The sequence below is a fragment of the Grus americana genome, chromosome 13 (genome assembly GCF_028858705.1).
Source record: "Grus americana isolate bGruAme1 chromosome 13, bGruAme1.mat, whole genome shotgun sequence".
Classification (NCBI taxonomy): Eukaryota; Metazoa; Chordata; class Aves; order Gruiformes; family Gruidae; genus Grus; species Grus americana.
This window is the reverse complement of record NC_072864.1, coordinates 6,300,898-6,318,974: the sequence shown is the minus strand read 5'-3', so window position 1 is coordinate 6,318,974 and position 18,077 is coordinate 6,300,898.

Here is an 18,077-nt window from a genome sequence, read left to right as displayed (position 1 = left end):
CCTCAAGAATCTGGTGGAACCACATGGCTAATTAGTTCACTCATACCACTCACACGAGGCCACAGCCCAGTGGAAAACAGCTTCTGAAACACCTTTCCCAGCCTTGAGTTGGGAACGTACCTCGGCCACGTTGGCAGCTGCTGCACAGCTCTGCTGTGCTTTTGGGGCTCCCTACGACACGATATGGAGAAGCCAGTGCCACTGCCTGCGCAGGAATGGGAAACGAGAGCTACTGGGACTGGCGCGACCCTCCAAAAGCCTCCACCGATAAGTCTATGCCTGCAACAGATGACTTTCAAACAGGCAGGCAGGGAGAAACAAATAAATTCCTTGTAATTTTCATAATAAACAAAACCAGACTGAATCACTCCAGAATAACAACTTCAGTAATTTGACCTCTCTTACTCTTTCAAAGAAAGCACAATTATTTTGTACAAATTAAAGACCATTTCTGCTGGGAAATGAGAAACTATCCAAACTAATGCAAAATATTAAGCAACAGGTTTAAAAAATTCACTCCATCCTTACGCAGCAAAGGTACGCCAATCTTTTAGTTCCGAATTAGAAGTATTTCCAGGCACACCTCTGTAAAGTTGTTAAATGCATTGCTACGTTAGCCTTACTATGTTTTTCAGTCAGTTATCAGGTATTTAGCAGAAAAAATAGCAGTTTGAGGCACCGGTTGTAACTTTGCTCCATGCTTCCAGTCAGAAGCAGCACATGTCTAACTCCAGGTACAAACAAGTGATCTTTTCCAGATCCAGCTGCAGAAGCTGGAAGACTGCTCCTCAGGCAGAGGTTACCAGCCTGCACACAGAATCACATAAGTCTTTACTGGCAACTTCCACGGAAAGCCAGACAGCTTCGCAAAAAATGCTGAGGGTCATGATTTGAAGCGATTTGATTGACTTTGCACCAATACGGACAGGGCAGCAGCCATACAGACCTTCAGTTCCCTCCAGCAGACTTTGCAGTCTAGCCTGATTTCATCCTGTGTGTCTCCAAAAGGAAAATATTCCATGTTTTCTTTCTTATCCACACAAATTGCCATGTCAATATAGCTGTGCAGGTCATCACATTGTCACGTGTACTTTGTGTTCCCCTTGCTCATTCTTCCTACTTACTTCGCAAGTATTAAAGAAATTAGAAATATTGCATTCCTCCCAGGCAAGTCCTACAGAAAATCCTCTGCGCTCTTCATACGAGCGATGCCAATGGAAAATGTTCCAGTGATGTCTGTCAGTGTGTTATAAGGCTTTCTACGGCACGGCTTTTTGGGTAGTTTATGTCAGTATGCTAAATTAAATAATAATTAAAGTTACTCAAAAGTGGTTTAGATGTGCTTCCAAATGGAAGTCTTAACAGAAGGGATTCAAAAGGAGTAAGAGATTCATATGTTTTGATAATCTGAAGTGAGCCAGCTTACCCAAAAAGCCACTTAATTACACCAAAACTGAAACATCTGGTTTAGATTATCTGCTAAAAAATAGCATGGTGAGAAGTAAACCACTTGGAGAGGAAGTATTAACATTATTCCTGACTTACAGACTATCACAACAGAAAACTAATATTTTTTTTAATTATTATTATTATTTTTGTATCTTTATATGATATACAAAGAGGAAACTCGAAGGACTCCGCTTGCTTTCACACTGAATTAGGAGAAAGGAGGAGCTCGCCCTGCCCTGTTCCGCACACGCCATAGGGACAGTTGCAGAGGGACTGCAATGCTGGAGGGTGCCGGATGTACCGGGCTAATCTTTGCCCTGTGTGGATCCCTTCGAATCCATGGGGCTTTCTGATGTCCTGCCATGCCCACGGTATTTTCACAAGAAAACAATACCCCCAAAAAAGGCAACATTCTCCACTTTGACTTAAGAACATTCCTAACATTTCTGTTGTCTGCTATTATTTAATTTATATTTCCAACTTTTTTTCCCCCAGTTGCAGCCAAAGAGAGAGACAAACCATGCAAGAGTGATGCCAGCTCTTTCCCTGCACATTCAGTAGGCAGTGCCCAACCTGGAGATATCCAAATCTCTCCCTGGTACAGTAGCCTGGTATTTCTTAACAGTATCTGTAGCCGAGAAGTCACATTACAGCACTTTAGAACATTTAGAGCCTAAGGAAAACCTTTTATGCGAGCATTTTAAAGCTCGAAGCTCTAATCTAGGACTTGGTATATTTATCCAAGTCCTTAATTATTAATGTTACTCTATTGATTCGATACCTGAAACTAACAACAAAACCTGTGCAAACTAATTAGGCCTGGCTTCTGACTTTACAGGGCTTCTTTGCTCCTCTTCTAAGACTTCATTTTCTTAATCAATAAGGTCTGATTCATAAAACAGTACAGAGATGCCAGAATTGAGAAATAAAAGGCATATTATTTATTATATAAACTGTGCAACAGCTATGCACATTGCTGAAGTATTTATTCACCTGAGCGATCCCAACAATATCCAAGTTCATCTTTGCTTATTATCCTAATGCAGGCAGCACAGTCAATCCTAACAGTATTTTAATTAATTCAGAAACAGAATTATTTTTAAAAAAAACTTCAGTGTCTCCACACAAGACTGTAACACCACTTTCTTGAGACAGTGCAGCTTTGCCAGCTTTCTGCAGAAAGAGTAAATTCACAAACCTCTAATCCCCACAGGTTCCTCTGAGCAGTACTTCTGCAGAACCAGCACCAGTACTATGCTCTTTGCAAGCTAGCAGTTTAGAGCAGCCTAGATTCTCCTTGTCTGCATTCAAAAATATTGAATCGGTTCCCTAATATAGCTAATTTAGGACCAGATTCTCATGCCTTGCTTCACTTAGTATCCTTAAGACAGGCAAGATTACTTCTGGAGTAGCGTTCACCCAGAAGCCTGGCAAAATCACCATGTGTAACTTAAAATAAGTTTATAAACTACATAACCAAATCTGTAGTGAGCAGTTTTAGAAGTCCGTAATGCAGAAGATTTGCAATGCTCATTCATGCTCAGTTTATCATTTTTTCTTAATTTCATGTAGGTACATAACAGTACAGAGGGAGACAAATATTTAGTTGTCAACAATAAATTTGGTGCTCTACAATAGTCATGACTGTGCAATTTTGCTAATACTCTGTAAGAGGACATCCTTACATCTCTTCCTAAGACATATTACTGTCATAAACTTATTCCTGAGACTGAGGTGTTGCCATGTGGAAGACTGAATAACTATGATACTATATGATCTTAACATTTTTTATTAAGGTCACTACAAGGCAAGACTTAAAACTTAATGATGCTGGTGACTCTTTGATCACAAAGATACATGAACTATTTTATTAAGAAGCAAAAGTTTGGGATAATACGGCCCCACTGAAAAACTGTTTTGATTTATTTGACCCTTTGCAAGTTTTGCACCTTTTTAGGACAGAATTTATTATTGTTCTTATGGAAAAGAATATGCAACTTTTTTTTATGATGATGCTATTTCACCTTTTGCAGGTGACCACCTTTAGGGCAAGTTGTCATCTTATGCCTTTATTAAGTAAGGTTCAATCTTTCCTCTCTTCAGATTGCACCACAGGCATTTTTGGTGTGATTTCTGAAACTATTGTGTGCAGACTTCTGCAAACCTATCCCCTGCCCTGAATAATTATTCTCAAGGTAATAAGTGAAACACATGGTTTCTGTTCTCAGCAGCCTGGACCTGAGTCACCGCTGTCCCAGGGAGCATTTTTTAACCATTTTGCGTAGATGCAAATGACTTTTTAGAAATAACAGTGGAGAATGAGACTGTTCCTGCCTTTCACTGCAGTGACCATTACAGTTCAAGAGAAACCACAGAGAGGGACCTCTGATACTACAGTTGTCACCTCTTCTCACCAGAGCAAAGATGGGAAATAGATCAGATTCTTACAGGTTTAGAATTGGTCCCCAAACCTCCTCAGAACTGTACTTCAGAAAATTGTATCTCTAATGCAAAATTGAGAAGTGAAATGAGAAATTAGGTCCTAACATACTTTTAACCTCCACATTTGAACATTTAATTCACTTTTGTCTTAATCACTGTGTACATAGACTTTTTCTTCAAATCCTCTGATTTACCCAGTTCTTAACCAAATATACTATATTCACCTCAAATTCTCTTGCTTTCTAAATGCCATTTCAGGTAGAAAAAAAATATCTTTTAAAAGTGAATCAGAAAAGAAAGAGCGCAAGTTCTGAGGAAGAGGCACAGCACAAATTTTTTTTTTTTTTTTTTTTTTAGCTAAACCAAAAGTGCACTAGCTTAGTGAGACCACTCCGGGATTACATCAAAACCAATGGTAATCAGAATTTAGTCCAAACGTCTTCATTATGAGCAAGCTCCACTAGTTCCATTGAACAGCAACTTGCATCAGAGGGAGGTAATTTACAGTTTTTTATAACCATCATAATTTGTAGTACACAACTAACCACATGGCCATTCTTTCAAAACATCAAGATAAATCACAAGAAAATCAAAGGCATATTTAATGTTTGATGACAAATGGCTACTAACAAACATTTACTGCAATAAATTGTTGTTAAAAGCAGAGATTATGGGAAAATGCTTAACAAAGGTGATTAGGACCACATATTTTAAAATTCTTTTCCATTGCTTCTCTTAAGTGCATGGACCACCGAGTTTCATTTAATCCTTTCTAATTCTGAGCAAGATAATTATGGCAAATAATGGTGAATGAATCACATGCCTGTACAGGAGTATCACAGCCATGGTGGCATTTAGGTGAATGCTGTGGCAGAGGATTAATGTGGTATAATACTGCCTTTGCTTTTGCTGCCTGTTATTTTAATCTTGCGAGCTGCCTTTCATCAAGGTGGGTAAATACAGTACAGTTACTGTTGATCTCAGGCAGCCAGAGAAGATGCTGTGTGACATCCAAGTCCTTCAAGTCCTATAGGGGACTCTTGGCAGCTTCTAAAAGTCTCGTTTTGTGCATTAGTGGATGGAGAGAGAGAATTTGCCTGTGCTAGGGAAAAGTTGGCAGGTGAAGGAACAGCACAAGAGATGCCATTGTGCCAGTAAGTTACTTAGTTCTGAGTATTAGGCAATGTGCACCCAAGAATTCATGGGGTCCTAAAACTGCAGAGACAGCAAATCACTGACTTGTCACTCACTGCAGATAGGGAAGCAGAGATCTGGCAACCGTGCAGAGCTACATGGACCACAGTAGCCAAGTAGTCTATAGAAAAGAGTGGAATATGATCTAGTCTACAGAGGAGCGAAAAACTTAACACTTTCTTCTTGCCTTGATATAGTTTCTCCACTATCTGGGCTGAGGTCTTTAGCATTATACTGGCTAATGAATCCCTGTGAGAGGCCACTCATGAACTTTGTCATGGACCAGTCTGATCCTAATCAGTACAGACTTCTCTCTTGCTGAATAACAGCAGCATTCTGACGTGCCAGAATTGTACATTTAGTCACTGTGCCTATCAAATGCCCACCTATGAATGTGTGCCCCACACTCACAACCTTTGCAGACAGAAAAGCAGCATGGGGGTGTGGAAATTGTTCAGAAGCAAACACTACTTCTCCAAGCCACTGCAGAAAGCATAAAAGGAATTCAGAACACACTGCAGATCAGAAAAATTCCATTAAATTCTACCCATTATATTTTCTAAAACAAGATGGAGGAGTGCCAAAATACCTAAACAAAGCAGGGTTTTTCACACAATTTCCATCCCACTGAGAATTAATAAGTCCTGGATATCTTAAGGAAACCTGTTCTTGAACAACTTACTGCCGAGATTTATAGGTCCAAGAAATGAGGATGGTTCAGATTAACTTCATAAAAGCATCTCCTCTCAAGAGTTCTTCTCCAAACCAAACCCGAGCCAGAGTTTTTTTTTTTTCTTTTCCCAGTTAGCTGCCCTTTTACACTGGCTGAGTCATGTGAAGGGGATGGAAGATGGCCACAGCTGCCTGTTTGAGAATTCCCCCAACTATGGGGAAGTCTCCCACTGCTTTGAATCACTGGAATCTGTTCTTACACTTCGATTGCAGAGGAAGGACATCAAGCACATCAGAGAGCTTTGCTAAACCACTTCGTGGCTGGCACCCAGCACCTGATCTACTCTAACTGCTGTTGGGGCCAGTACTATGGAGCTTGCAAATCCAAGAGCATTATCCAGTTGTGAATAGGCAAAAGTAGCTGAGGGTTTTGTTTTGGGTTTCTTGTTTGGTGTGGCTTTTTTTTTTTTGCTTGGCCAAGGGAAAAAAATATTCACTCAATCTGAACAAAAGATTTTTGGATTACATTTCATGTAAAAATGGCAGAAAAAAGTCCTTTCAGCTGAGAATGCTGAAATTAAATATTGACTTTTTTAGCTTTTAAATTTTGATTGGACACAAGTAATTCAGGGAAGTCAACATGAATTAATTGGTGCAATGCTGGGCTGCCAAACTGGCATTATTTTTATTATTACTAGTTCTAAAAATGGATTTGGCCACTCAGCAGGGACCAGCTTTTCTTATAGGAGATAAACCCATCCTCAAATTTCTATTAATCATCAGTTGTCCACTCTTCTGTGTTGTTCACCACCCCAGATAAAGCAGAGTAAACTTGGCAGGATTAGTATCCAAACCTTGTTATAATTCACCTCAGCAGGTCGAGTGAAGTTTTCAACATCAGGTTTTAGATCTCCTGAAGAAGACCTCTGCATGACTTTGTATGTGGGAACTCATAAAAAATTCAGCCCAAATAGAGAACTTTGAAATGCAGAGTCCTCTGAAAATCTGGTACCAGAAAGACTATATACTGCAAAAAGGCAACGGATGACTGGGATCTGCACGCCTCGACTTTATCGTAACTACCTTGATTAGAAGTGAACTAACTAGACATTTTATATGTCCCTAAACCTTACCACTATCTATAAAATACTCAGAAATACAGCAGTTAGGAAAAGGTAGGAAAGCATATTCTCACTCTATTTGAAGGAGAAGCATCAAATATTGTAGCATTAAAAAGGAGGCAATTTAGGTATCTAAGACCAAAGCATACAGAGAAAGACTAAAGGCAGAGAAGAACAGCTTCTAATCTATACATGCAGGTGGATAAGAGTTAGAGTGACAGAAATTGGTTGAAAATATTTTGAGCCCCCAGACTTTCTGAACCACTTGGGTCTATTTTCAAGCCATTTTTTCCCTGAGGGTAAAACAGTTCTGAGCAAAGGCTGAAGCAAATGGAAGTCACATCAGGCAAACTGAATTCATGCAATTTAATCCTGTGCATCCCCTACCTTATTATATTCATTTATGATTACACCATACTTCGAGAAAAACATGTGTTCACTGGCAGGCCGCAGAGAAAGCAAAGGCTGGTGATATCTTAAGGCAAGACATTGTATAAATAGAGATTTGAATATGAATTTCCACAGGTAGAGAGAAGAGTGGTGAGATTTCATTTTCCATTATTACTACATGCTGGTAATGTGCTTGATAGTGTAAATATCTTTAATTGACACAAATGGATATTTTTTTTTTAATCTATGGGTCTGTCTTCTCTCTTACTCTGCAGTAAATCAAAAGTCACTTTGCTGATGTCAGTGGTGTTGTATCACCTTATAACTGGGGTGAAAAGAGAATTACAGCTACTATTTTAAGCAGGAGCGGTTCTGGTTCAGTATATATTCTCATCTGAAGCACAGATGAAAAGAAGATGGTCTACAGGACTGGACTGAGAGTACAAGATAGCACCTCTACTCCCCATTCTGCCACAGACTTTTGGCACTATAATTTGGGCAAATCATTTAGCATTATTGTATCTCAGCATCCCATGAAGCTGGCTTAATGTTTTCCTAACACTAAGGATTTTTGTAAAGGGGAAAAAAAAATAAAGTTATAAACTCTAAAAGCAACCAGGGAAATTGTTTTTCTAGTAAATGCCAATGCAGTTTTACAAGCAAATTCAGAAGAGTGAGATAATTTTAATGCTACTTTTAGGGTTGGGGGTTTTTTTATTATTGTATTAAAAACTTTTGGGAGTAAATGCAGAACAAAGATACCCACTGGTTTAAAAAAGAAAAGGAAGATTTTAGCTTTGTTTTTAAGCAAATCAGTTACCATGGATCTATATTCTGGCAATAACACATCTACTCTATTGTACATTGGAAAGCTATAGAAGCATATCAAAGTAAAAAATTACTTCAGATTTCAAATTAAAACCTTAGTAAATAACAAGAGATTGAACTAGCTGGGGGGGGTGGGGAAGAAGAGGGGGGGCAGGTTTAATTCAGTCTCTGAAGAAGATAATAGTGAAAAGCCTGACTTTGCCTATGCCAAGGGCATTTTGCCATCTACCTCCTCAGAGCCAGGACAACTGTGTTGTGTTTTGTAGGGCCCCAATCCTGCAAACTGTGTGATGGAGAAGGGAATTTCTAAAGTCAGTGGGATTCCCCACAGCTCTCAGGATCAGAAATTTGTGGGAAACTATGTATAGAACTTGTTTGAATTTTGGCCCAAGAGTTTTCTCATTTCCTTTGACAGTCTCCATAAAAACCCTCTTGTGCAACTCCACTATCTTTCATCTTGGGATGCCAAAATATAAGAGTCTGAACATCTGTTTGAAAAATAGAATATGCCAATATTTAAATTAGCAATGGTTTCTTTTCCCTCCAAGACTATCAACTAATTATTTGAAATAGATTTACCCAAATATTGCACTTAGTTCCATATTACACATGCATAAATGAGAACAGAATTTGGCCCAATATGTTTAAGCTAAGCACATTTTTGCAGCTATGAAAAGTAATCTGATTTCCATGGAATAGTTCATACATGGCAATTTGCCTTCCTGGGCCTCAGTTCATGTCAAGCTTTTTCACTCTGTTCATTTTATGAAGATTTAATTGAATCCTACTTAAATAGCATCAACTAGCACTTATTCATAAAGCCATCAAGCCTTTCATCACAAATTCATAGTTTTGTAATTCTTTAAAAAAATGAAATAAATCATATATATTCAGTCATACTATCACTGGAAACACTTGAAACAAACTCTTCTGTCTGCAGTCCTCTACCATGATTTTGAAACCTCATTTTGAAGGTCCATTAGAAAATAATCATATTTTGACCAAAGGTGATTTTATTTTTCAGTTTTTCTGCACAAAATGTGATGGTGACATTACTGCTGCACAGACAAGTAAAGTTGATCTTAGAAGCAGCTGATGGAGAGAAATATAAAATAATGAGAGGTATGAAGGGCAAAGCTGTTTAGGCAAACCCAGCAGGAACGTTGCCCCAGTACCAGAAAGAGACTGCATGGCCAAGCTCTCCCTAACCCACCTTTGTCAAGAACTCAACCACCAGCAAGCATAGAAGGTGCAAAGCCCATGGATTAAGCCAATTTCTACAGAGGCTCTGTAGCACTATCAGAAGCTCCAGAAGAAGGTAAAGTCTCACACACACCCACCCTCCAGTAGGTGTGATTTATCAATGAACAAAGACATTTGGGTAGCAAAAAAAAAACAACCTTCAAAAAAAATTCCAAAGAACAAAAAAGCCAGCTAAGCAAAAGATGCCCAAAAGCAGAAGGAAAAAGTCTTTTCTAACTAGCCCTTCTCCAGCTGCCCAGCCGTGCTGCTGGGAGAGAGGCAGGAGAGGCACCGTCCTCTGCCTGCTGCCAGCAGCACCACCATCTGCACAACCACTTCATTCACCTCCATTGTTCTATCCCCCAGTTTATTACCTCTAGCACCTCCACATCAACACTGCTGAAATTGTATTTTCGGAAAAAAAAACCAACCCAATCCTGAGTACTTTGCCATTGGGTAAATTCTTCAATTTACTGCCCCCCCCAGCCTCTTTGACCCAGGTTATTTGCCAGAACAAATTGGGTCTTACATTATTGGTTCTTGTTCTTTACAGTCGCAGAGCTGATACCATGCTGTTCATAACAGCCTTTCCAAAATAACTCAGACATGCCTCAGGTAATTAAGGAATTATACCCCCTCCACCCTCCCCAGCCAAACAATACCATATTTCTTATTTCCATCATATAAATGATCCCACAAGAGACCAGGAAGCCTTTTTGTCTCATAAAAATAGCTTACACAGGTGCATACTTAAAGCACGATTCCTTGTTATTATTTGGCATGGTAAAGACATGGTGGATTTAACTTCTCAGCAGTGATGAAAACTGTGTGGATTGTGGCAATGCCCACTAATATAGATCTGACACGGCGGGCAGAGCTGGAAAACTGACTTGATTAATCCAGGATAGGATGGAGATGATCTGCATTGCCTATGATCTTCAGATTAATTGATTCTGGATTATGCTTCTAAGTAGAGATGTAGGAAGAGTCCTTTCAGTTTGAAAGAAAACTCATGATAGAGATGAGGAGGTAGCCCATTCCACATCTACCTCACTGTTCTGTCAAAATACAATGGGAAATGGAAATTGTCTCCCTTTGTTTCCTTACTCATTTTCACACAAAAACTGCAAATATAAACCACCAGAAATTATCATGGCAATAGGGAGGCAGGGAAAGGTAACAATGTGAAAAATGAAAGCTTCAATCCGTGACTCAAAAGAGGAAAAAAAAAAGGGTTCACAGACAACTCTGGTATGTGATGTTCCCACCTTAAAGCCGACTCCAGTCACTTTGGACTTGCAGACGCTTGTACAGTGAGCCCCGCACTTTCTCTGCCCGTGTCACTCGGTGGTTGCACTAACCCCCTTTTCCCAGTCCCCTCACCTTCTCCTTGCTTCATATCCAGTCTGTGCTTAACACTCGCAGTCTGTTCTGTGACACCCCCTCACCCTTCTCCTGTTTCGTATTTTCTTTTTCTTTGCTTTTTTCTCCATACAGTTTACTTCTTCCTCATTAAACCCACCAGAACACAATAAAAATGTGGTTAAGTTGACTTTTGCTGACCCAATACTGTCCTCTCCAGGTCATGTCTCCACCAGCCCAGTGACGGACAGTGCAGAGATGGGACTGCAGATCTGCAAACAGCGGGAGTGAATTTAGGTGGTCCCAAGCGTGGAACAACTGATGTGTCTGATTTGGGTTTGCTCTCACGCCAGCGATGCTGCCTTGAGCTAATCCATGTCCATAATTGATCATGTGATTTATGACATCTATAATATTTTCAGATACCTTCTTTCAGGCATTTGAGCTAATTTCCTCCATTTACAATAGCATGGAGAGATTTTAGCAAAATAGAAAAAATAGAAGTTTTGGATGGATTCCACCACTAACATGCTGTTGAGGGTCTACATCCACATGGCACCCACAGTGACACCCATCTGTCCCAATCAGCAAATGGTGCTTGCTCAGTAGCAGTCAGAGCACTGATGGCTTCTCTGCTGACCCTTCGGTTCTGTGTGTACTTGGGAGGCTTTACTATTATTTTAACCTCTTGGGCAATGCCCCCTTTTGGTCTCCGCTTCTACTTTCCTTATCTTATTTTTACACTCTCTTATCTGCATTCTTTCACATCTTTTTATTTAACAAGGTTTTCTTCACTACTTGTACTCTGTACAAGTTTAATACAGAACTTCTGAGCCTGTGTTAACTAAGGTACTCATGTGTTACTACCTGTCTGCTCATAAGAGCAGTAACATTTCAGGGAAAATGAACACACAGGTCTTGTTCTCTCCTACTGCTCAAACCCCACTTCCAAGGTATCAAGCAGACTCCTTCCAGCATCTGAATGTGCAGGGCTCCTCCCTGTGAGCTTGTTCCCCCAAATATTCAGTCTTAGCACATGGAAAGTATCTTGACTGATCTGACCCCAGAGAATACATATATGAAACTATTTGAAATTAAAACACAGTTCAGCTGAAGAACTTTCCTGCCTCCTCACAAAGGGTTGGATTCTCTTTGCCCGATACATTCGCAGAACCTGTCAATACGCATGTTATACGACAAGCATATTCATTCACCGAGAGGTCCCCTTCGCTTCCTCGCAGAGCCAGGTGTTTCCTGACAATACCTATTGTCCTGTCTGGCTGGCGGCTCCTCACTCCATGACACCTACTGTAGGGCTCTCACTTGCTGCTTTTGTCAGAACATAATCTGCTTCCACGCACGCTTTTCTCACACTGAGAAAGTATCTCCCATCTGGCCAGAATCAACCTTCCTTTCCTTTCTCACCAACCCTGCCAGATAACAACGGGCTCATCCTCCCGCAACCAGAGCCTACGGCTGCATTCTCCAAGCAGAGCAGGACTGTCGCCAACTCAACATCATGAGCAGCAGCACGCTGTGAAACAAACAGGCACATTATTCCAAGTTTGAGCTTCCTCTTCCCTTTCATGGTACAGTATCTGCTTAGTTCATCAAGGCAGAGAGCAATGAGCAGTCCAAAAATGTGTGCCAACATCCTTCCAGCGCACATTAAACCCGAGTCTCTCGGCTATCCGCACTAAATTAACTCCCATGCACTGCACAGAGCATTAACCACTTTAATGCACCGGGGTGGACAGGGCAGGGCACGCTCTGCTCCGCAGAGCTGGTCCGCAGCTGGAGAAGTCCTGCCCCTCCACAGGCACCGAAATGTCTGCACTCGCCTTTACAACGGCGTGGTCTTTGCCCGGCGCTTTGGGAGACAGCGCTGCGTGGGTCGGGGTTAACCCCAGCCGGGCGAGCGGGCTGCCAGGGCTGGCACAGAAGCTGTTGCACAGCGCCGAGGAATCTCGGTGGCATTTACTCAGTGGCTGAAGGTGGGACGCCTCCATGGGTGCCAGCAGCCGTGCCCACCCCTCTCCTCTCCCGGCGTGGGACCGCTGTTGGCTGCACTGAGCCTAGCTGTCCAAACACCTATATGTCAGTATAAAAAAGCCTCTCAGGTTGCTGTAATTCACATCAGGAACCAGGAACTCCCTGTAATGAACACCGCTGCTGAACAACCCGTGGGCAAAGCAGTTGATCCAGCACATGGGGGAATGCCAGCACTGTGTTTTTTCACATAAAATAAAATGGGGTCTTAAGTAACCTATAATTGCACCCCATGTTGTAAAACCACCAGAAAAAAACCCTAAAATTAAATGCTAGACCTTGGGTTTATTATCTTTGTCAATACTGTACCTTTCTCAACTCCCTTTTTATAGGTTTTCTTTGGGGGAGATGGGGCTGCTTTGTTTTGTTCTGATTTGTTTTTTGTTCCTGCCAATTGTGTGAAATGGAACATATCTGGGAGGAATGAATTAAATTTTACAAAAGCTCTTCTAATAATATATATTAAAAAAATAAGCAAAGAACAACAAGTATTTGCCCAGTAGATGAACTGTAAATGTTATCAGGCAAAGTAAACATTCCAACTGTACTTGTTATTGTAGATGGATGAATTCATAAATATGGAAACACTAAAAAATGGTGTAATACAGAAACAAAATGCAATGGACTGAGAAAAGAATGCAGCATGCAGCAGGCTGGGCAAAGGCAGTTCAGAAAGGTTAAATAGCTAACAAGACCACTGAAGAACAGAGATTTCTAATGTGGCACCAGCTCCGTGGAAGCTGATGCAAACATCTGTCACCTATTCACCCCTCGGGACTTTGTTGACACTGCACGTGAACCCAGAGGAAAGTATTCCTATCCCTTTCGTCCAGCACTGAACAACATGCCCCCATTAGTAGCTTAGGCTGCACCAGGAGAACACTTTTGAAGTCCACCTCCCAACTGTCCTCACCTAGCGTGCTTTGGCTCACAGCACGGGCGGTCCCAGAGCATACAGACCCCTTCGGGCTAAATAAAACCAGAGGACATGCTCCAGGGATGCACCTGAAGTGTCACCATCACTACGGGCTGCTTGGGCCACAGGATCAGACTAGCTGCAACGCAAACTAAACCCCTCACTAACGAGCCCTGCGGACACGGGGTACTCAGCACATACCTCCCATACATACCCCAGGCTGGAGGCTGCTCTTCCAGGGCTTTCACGTAGTCTTCTCCAGACGACAGTTCACCTAGACAAGGATGCTGCTCCCTCTGTACTGCCCTCAATAAGATTTTTTCACTCTCGTTCTCTTTCAGGGCCGGCTGTTAGGCAGCATAAGTATGTGTGATAAAATCATGTTGACTGACTTCGAGGGTTTCACATTACTTGTGTTTTTCTTAAAGCTCTGCCTTATGGGAGACCCTGGACTCCTGACACATGCCAGAGCAGAATCAAAGATGTCCTGGATTGTTTGACAGATACAACTGCATGTGAGGAGTGAAAGTACCAGCTGTCACCCTCTGATGCACTCCAAAGTCACTTTGGGCAAATTCAGGGGAAGCAATGCAACCAAATTCCTACCCAGCCCACAGGGCTATCATAAAAAGTGAATTCTTCTCTGTGCACTGCGTTCACAACACAAATCCCCACACCGTCGTCCCTTGGCCGGAGCAGAGGCAGGCCAGGCAGCCTGGCTGTGCCCTCGCACACCTCTCCCCTCCCTACTGCTGCAGCAGGTACCGTCATGCCCATAAAACTGGCAAGGACATCAAGACCACCAAGTGACATTTTCCCCTATCCCAGTCCCGTTCACACCTGATCATGGACCTAGATGTTCTGTTTTCCCTTCGCCGCTGTTGTGGCATGTACTCATGTAAGTGGCCTGCTAGTCCTGCAAACTCAGACCAGTTCTTTCCTTTCCAGATGCTCCAGCTCCCTTGTGGGGTGGTCAACGACAGCAATGCATTTCTCTCAGTTTTCAGCTCATTGAGTTGCTCAGCTGAAATCAAGTTGTAATTTAAGGAAAGGAGTAGTATCTCAAGTCTGACACTTTAAGAAAGCTGCCCTTCGTTTTGCCAAAGTACCACCAATACTTACGCTCCTGGTTTCCTCCTGTACAATGCATTGCAAGCACAAATATTAGCCCTCAGCTGATCTGATCTTCAATCATAAAAAGCTGTCTCAGAGCTAATGCCTGCACCCACGGTTCATTAGCAGGCAGGAAAAAAAGCTTCAGAGAAATAGGAAGGCTGGCCCTCTGCTCATCTGAAAATTTATCTCTGAATATTCAGTACAACCTCAGTCATTAGTTTCCAAAGTCACATATGGAGCAGATAGATGTCAAATCAATATCAAGACAGATAACTTCTTATCAGCAGGAACGGATACTGAGAAACAGCCTCTGTGTGATGGTATCATTTCATTAGGTTAGTTATCAACAACCAGTGCCATATGTGACAATCTCATATAGCCCTGAAAAAAGCCTGAGAGATAATAGTACACTTTATAGCTTAATTCTCTGCACCAGTTAATTATATGGCACATTAAGTCTACCTCAAAATAAACAAATATTGTAATTATAGCTAGAAAAAATTTACGTCATTCTCATCAACAAAAGTTTGACTGGGGGAGCTGGGTACATTCGGACATCTAAATCAATATGTAGGTCCTGAACATGGGTATTTTGATGACTTCCAATCTTTAAATTTAGAAACTATTATGTCGAACAGAAAGCATGAAATCAAAATATTACTTTTTTTTTAGGAAAGATGTCTATTTTTTACTGTTTAAACAATCACTTCTATATTCAACTGCTTTGCATACCTACTACATATCATTTCCTTGAAATGTTGAGGAACCCATATTTTAGATGCATTTTTACCACTCCAGCATCATATGGAGTATGCAATAAGATGCAACTGAATTAATTTCATCACTGTGATGGATTATTAGTATGCAAATCTAATGGATCCCCTAGTGTTGCTTTGCTATCATATTACTCCTGCTTACAAAGGATTGCAAAACTTTCATTATGTTGGCCAATCAGTCAAATATTGAGTCAGCTAGTTCATCTTTTTCTGTCTCTCCCAGTGGCTCTATTTATATCAACTAGATGTTGGACAATCCTCTAAAGAGCAGCAACTAAAATACCACCCACCCCACCTTCCAGCAGCAAAGATCTCTAAAAATCAGATTCATGAGAACTCTCCTAGCCCACCTCTGCTGCAGAGTTTGTGGTATGGGCCATATCACAATAAACTCTCTATCCTGCACTTCCCTTCTCCCAGAGTAAATAAACCCCACTAATTAGGTTAAGGGATAACCATGAGTAATGTCACAGCTGCAGCAAATGGCTCTTAGAGAGGAACTATGGAATAACTCAAGCATTTGAAAGAGTACAGAAGCAAGTGCTCTACAATAACCCACCATATATCAAAATAATAAAAAGAGACAGAATTTGGCAACAGCACGGACATGGCAGTATTGACATACATAGACATGTCCAACATAAATATTTCGAGATCTTTTATCAACAGTTTCTAAACATAACAGGAATGTGCATGAACTGCAGCAGCTCAGCCCCAAACAGCACCACGTTACTGATGACCAGATTTTAGATCTAGATTGTGAGTGGGGCAGAGAAGAAAGGGGGGGTGGAAACGGTTTGCAGCTTAGCAGGTCACTTTCAAACTAGCAGCTTTGGTGCCAAATGGAGCTTTCTAATTACTCTTATTTTCCTGCTGAAATTGCAAGAGAGAAGCACAAAAAGCTGCACAGTGCTGGGGTGATTCACATGTTTCTGGAAGCTACAGCCCAGGCAATCCCTCCCTGGCACTGTGGCTGTTGTCTGTTGAGGGAATTAGGGTTTAGAAGCTCCAGGCTGATCTCATGAAAAGGAGTGACAGATATTCAGTCTATAGAATTACAAATCGGGAAAACATAAACCTTTTGCTTTTCAAATTGTATACTTTAGAAGTAGCAATAAGAAATTGTTTTTCATATTTAAGCTCCATAAAAGTTGTTGGTTCATAAATACCGTGATATCCATTTCTCTATGTGACAACATTTGGAAAGATGTCCTAAATTAAAAGAATTAAGTGTTTTAAACTAATTTTTTTCCTCTTTCTGAAAACACACACTTGAATGTGTGCCAACAATCCGAGCCTGCACAAAGTTAGTTATTCTCCAGACTACCTAAATAGTGCCACACTGAAAAAATCTGATTTTACAATTCTGCACACCTCTCACACAGGATGGCTCCAAACTGTTGTCTGGCTTTCTCCAAGACACACCAACACTCCTGATTGGGTAAAAAAATGTCTCTATTTTCTATTGCTTCTATGCCTATCATCAAATTTCTGGGAGTGGCTCATTGTATCCTACTGAGCAGAAAGCTGGGAGCCACCCTCTTCAGTTCAGCCTGGTCAAGGTGTACCTAAATCCTCAAAAAAGGCAAGGCAGAACCCCCCCTGTGTCTGAGCAGCCATCTACTCTACACCCACCACCAGGACAATTCAAAGGATTCTTGCGGTTGCTATCAAATTGCCACCAAACACAGCCTGCAGAATGAATTAGCGCTGGCTTCCCTAACCCCCTGCATACCACACTCGCTATCTCAAAGCCAGCTGAAACACACAGGAACTGAAACACTCCAAAGGCTCCAGAAATGCTCAAAGACACAGAACTTACTTGCCCATGTTTTCACAAACCTAAAGAGCGGGGTAGGATTAGGACATAACAAGAAAATAAAAGTTACATATTTAGCTCTGAATACCCTAACTTTAAGTTGATGTTTTCTCCCAACTGAAAAAAAACCCCAAAAAACCAAACGAAACAACAGACCAAAACCAAACAGCAACCAGGAAAGGAAGTTGAAGTCTTGTAAATCCTTGTGTGAGTCAGCTTTATGGAGAAAACACATGGACATCCACAGTGAGTCCTACAGACATTTAGAAGCGATGCTTTTCAGGCTCTTCTCTACTGGACACAAAGGAGCGGTCAGCCATTAGCCCAAGGCTGGGAACAATGCCGTACAAGGCGATTCCTGAGCACGTGTGTGCTGAAAGGATTTTGGGAGACACTGCCCTTGCTCTTCGAATCTGGGAAATTCCACTATCATCTTTCCTCCTCCTCCCTCATCTGCATTACAGATATACTCCTAGGCTGAGAAATCCCCTCTGGAAGAACATCAGAGGTGTTAAGCATAAGCGTTACCGTTCAATACACCATCCAACACAAGGGGCGGGGGGGGAAGTCTGTAGAAGAAATAGAATTTATTTGCAAGTTAATTTCCATTTTTCAAATATTATTTGCAATGTACTATTAGCAATACTTTTGGCTGCATTAAATATTTGCTTACTACAAGTTGCATTGTTCACTCCTTTTGA